Source organism: Poeciliopsis prolifica, unplaced genomic scaffold (assembly GCF_027474105.1).
Source record: "Poeciliopsis prolifica strain line A6 unplaced genomic scaffold, Auburn_PproV2 SCAFFOLD002, whole genome shotgun sequence".
In the NCBI taxonomy this organism is placed as follows: Eukaryota; Metazoa; Chordata; class Actinopteri; order Cyprinodontiformes; family Poeciliidae; genus Poeciliopsis; species Poeciliopsis prolifica.
In genome coordinates, this window is record NW_026562377.1 from 24,151,709 (window position 1) to 24,156,406 (window position 4,698).

The following is a 4,698-nucleotide window of genomic DNA, read 5'->3' on the forward strand; positions in this document are numbered from 1 at the left end:
GTTTGATTCCTGCTCCACCTGTCTTTGTTATTGTGGTGGTCAGAAGGCGCTGTGGCTCCATTAAAGTGGAGTGTGAATGTTGTTTGTGCCAAAAACTGTTAGTAGTGTGAAGTACTATGGAGTCTTTTGGATTTGACAAAGTGATACACAGGTACAGGCCAAGAACAAGAGTTATTCATTTTCATGTCACACTATTGGATATGGAGGCTCCTGTGTTGCTTATTCCCAGCAGCTCATACAGAGAGCTGCTGGGAATAATCAGCTCTCTGTATGAGTCCTTGGTCTGAATGCCAAGGGTTCAGACCAATGCTGCATGGGCTGGGACATGGAACTAAGATAAACATGCAAAGCAAGTTGAGAAAACCAACTAATAGCCAGAGAAATTCCTAGAGACCTCTGTCCAATTTCACAAGAGGGTTTCTTCTGCCTTCAAGAGCAGAAGAAAACCTGAGTAAAAGGTGATCTTATACTGATTGGGAAACTATGCAAATCACTTTTTTGATCAACCCTTGATGGCTCTGCCTCAAAGGTTGAATGTGGTTTCCCATAATGCTAAGGATAAATCATGTCAGAGGGACAAAGGGACAGCGGTGCTAACTGGAGCCTTTTTCTAAGGCAAATCTTCCTCTGATCTGAGGCTAACCCCAAGGAGAGAAGTCTGTTTCTTGCCCGTCTCTGGCATAAGAGGGAGGCTAAGACCTAAAAGGTTTTTACTAATACCAAACCTGGCACTATTGTGCAATGTCAAAACTGCGTATACAAAGGGTATTAGGGCATTAGCAGGATCATTCTGCTCCCCATGAGCAACAGTTGTCACCAACAGAAGTCGCAAAGTCTGCAAACAGTTCTTGACTTTGCGTTTTGATCTGAAAGTGGCACATTTATTCTGGACATGAACATCTCCCTGTGTGACTGAGAGATAAGACAGAGTCTTGCAGTCCTCCGGAAGGGAGCATTGCACTCTGGCATTAACAAACTGGTTTGGGCCAGTGGTAGTGGTGTCAAACTGAAAACACGCAGTCTCTTCACTGGGACAGACATGGATCCATGGGGTCACCCTCTCCTTCTTTCTGTCCTCCTAACTGCCAACCTTGGTGGGTTTTCCAGACAAGGTAACAGATGGCGTCAGACTTTTCTGAAGCAAACCCAGAGTTGGCTCTCAATTGGATTGAATGGCCAAAAGAGACAGGGGCATCTGCCAATTGGAGATTTTATAGTAAGTAGGCATATTATCTCCCGGACCTTTACTTAGTAGGAGGGTAAGTGTCTGTTGGAAGATAAAGAAAAAAAACTTTTTCATATGCTTCTCCCCTCTGCTGCATGGAGGTGAGCACGGCAACAAAATGCAATCAATAGTGATCGGCATGTCCAGGATATCTTGCTCTCTTGGTCTGACAGATTGAGCAAGCTCTTTTGCTTCTGCAGCACAATTAGCACCATAGATTTAGATTCTGTTGCATAAACTGTGAAATTCTGCACACAGCACAATGTCAGCAAAGTGGTTTCTTTCCATACACCAAGTTAAGCAGTAACTTGACCTAGTCATCTCTATTGAAATCCTTGAGTAAATATTTAGCCTGAACCATTTCTTCGTACATTCTCTCAATCATTGTCGACTAGAAGTGACTAGATTTCATTGCTATGAGAGGTGTGAAATATATCAACAGCCCTGGGAGCGTTCATAGTCATGGGTGCAGGTGAGTTGATCTTAGCAGAGAGTTGATGCCAGCTTTTTTCTTTACTGCCAAAGTCCTGGGAAGAAACTCCTTTTATCAAGGCCTTGGTGTGAAGTTACGGCTCTTCCGCATGACTGCAACCTTCTTCAGCAGGTCTGGGACAGTTGGGAGAAGCTGTTGCTTTGAGATGGTTGCCTGTCCTCAATCGTCAAGATGGGAGGAATTCTGCCCGAGCCGGATTGAGTAGACTTGGTGAGAGTCTTTGCTCAACATCTTGCACCTGCAGGTGGAAAGCCAGGTTCCTGGGTTGCTGTCTACTCAATTGTGAGCAAGGATAGCTTTTGGAAGCTATTGTTCAGGTACTTTAACAAATCAGCTTATAGTTCAACTGGTTTGTTAAATCAACTGAAGGTAGCGGAAAATACTTTGTACTCAAGTGTAAAAGCTTTGGTTTGTGGACAGTTAGAATGCTGATGATCACAAATATATGCAGGCAGGCTGTTGCATTGTGAGTTAGCAGGAGTTTGGCTGGTTTTATGGGACCAGCAGGTCCTAGTAACTGCTTTTTTACTGATTGCAAATAAAAAAAAACTAACTTTACTGACATTTGTTGTTGAGGAAGATACTCTGAAAATTAGACACTTTTTTTGGTTGCATTTAGAACAGGTTCAGCTTTAGAGTTTATCTATTGCCTTCCAGAAATCTGCACTGACCCAAGAGTCAAAAAATGGTTCTCCCCGTATCCTAAACCGTCACGATCCGCCAAACCCGACCTGAAAGAAAAACATTTGACAGAAAGAAAACATGGATCTCTCAGTTTTCGATGTCTGCCTGGGGAATATGAGATGAAGATTCGGTGTGAAAGGTGATATGTATAAAACATGAGGCGACTGGGAGAGAGAGGTGAGCGCTGGGCAATGCCTCTGAGAACGGGCTAAATATATCGTGTATGTCAGATTTATGACCCTCTAACCTTTTAACCTGAGCTCTGGAGCACGCTACAGTATAGTGCATGTCAAATAATTTAAATATGTCAGTTTATTTGCACTTGTTAAATTATCATCACAATCTTTTGAAGGAGTAAACAGTGGCTCAGCTGTTATGTTTTTGAGAAGAGAAATAAGAGTCTAGAAAGTCCAGCTTTACTGCGGAGCCACTGTGTGTACTGCATCAGTTGGCAGCTTAACACTTTACCTTTTGTTTTTAGAAGATATAAGAATTCAGAAAAGTAGAAGCAATTGTAGTGAAACAACAGCAGACATCTCTCTTTTTGCCTCCTAAGTACTTGTAAAACATGAACACAACATTAGGCTCATTGTTGGAATCCCACATAACTCCAAAGTCTTTATAAGGATATGAGATCAGACTGACATCTTCACAGGAAAACGCATTACTATTTCAGCTGGCATTGCTGCTTCCGTGCTGCTCTGCAACCATTACCAGTCAGCCCTTACCGCTTCTTCTTAATAGTTAATGGATTTCTTCAAGTGTGAGCTGGTGCGGTTCACACATTTCCCTCCGAAGGCTTCACATTGTAAGATGATATCCACGTTTAATCCAGAAATGAGCTCTTTTGCTGGCGGTGAGCATCGATTTTGTGAGAGTGCGCAAACCTAAAACCACAGATTAGAGCTTAAGAAATGACTGATTTTGTAAAACTGAAGAATCTGCGACAGAAATATGGAAGATGTGAAACCTGGCCACCGACCAATCTGTAAGCTGATGTATTAAAATAACTAGATGAGTAAAACTCCAGGAACTCAAGTGCAATGTGTATGATACACACAGGACACCAATATTCAGGTGGGGGCCTGATGAACTAGAACAGCGTTTCCCACATCATATTCTCTTCCATAAAGCAAAAATAAAGTCTAGGTAGGAATAATTCTGGTTTTTCAAAGGAATGTTTTCTTGAAAGTCTTTTCAAGAAAACTTTCAGTTGGCAACTTTATTAAGTAGAAATCCACATTAGTCAGTCCTACAGGACGACACCATCCCATAATGCTTAGCATAAAATATGTTTCCTGCGTTTAAAAAAGCAGTCTCTTTCAGAGCAAAAATACATTAAACTTTATTGGAATAAATAACTTTTACATTTTAAAATAAATAATATAATCATAGCAGCATTCTCATCTTTATAGTATTTGGAGAAATGGATTCTGATTACATCCACTAGTATATTTATGCTTTGACAACCACATTCCCATGGAAAAAGGGTAAAAATGTAATTTAATGCAATATTGATTTCAAGTTTCTTATTCTTTTCATCATGAAGAGAGCATTCATTATTACAAAGTTAGCTACATTCAAGGATTACCGTTCTTGTACTCGAAGAATGAAGTCATATTTCTGTTACCTAAACAAACTGCTTTACGTCAGCTGCCACTCTCGCACTCGGCACTACAAACAAACAATGCTGCAGAAATAAGTTGGATAATATCGTTGCTATTTAAAGTTGACTAATGCAACCATGGTGTCAATTTAAAGAAAACAAACCAATTTTTGCACAAACCACTGGCTCTTTGAGAGTGAACTTGTTTTATGACAGCAGAAGTCCACTTTCTTTCTTAGCCCTTCCTGTTAGCTTTAGTTTTCTGGACCAAAACAAACAAAGACACCAAGATAATTATTAACGACAAGTAAACGGTGTGATTTTAACACAACCTAAGTAGCCAATTATGTACTGTAGCTAGGAGGATTTGGCAACCAGTTCTAATGTGACTGTATTCAGCAACTGGTTGCAGAAAACATCCATAGAGAACAGAAAATAAAAAATTAAACAGCTAGCCGCAAAACTTAATTTTAAAAGCTCTTCTCTTAGGTACTTGAGAAGGTTTATGGAATATTTTGTAATAAAATAATTCCTCTGTGTTTGTATGTACCTTTCCGTACTCATAAAAATGAATCCTCTTAAAGAATCTGCCGCTCCTGCCACTTGCCACAAAATGAGAATGTCTACAGCTGTCCAAACTGAATGCACTGACAGTGTGCACACATGCACTTTTGTGAGGAGAGATCATTC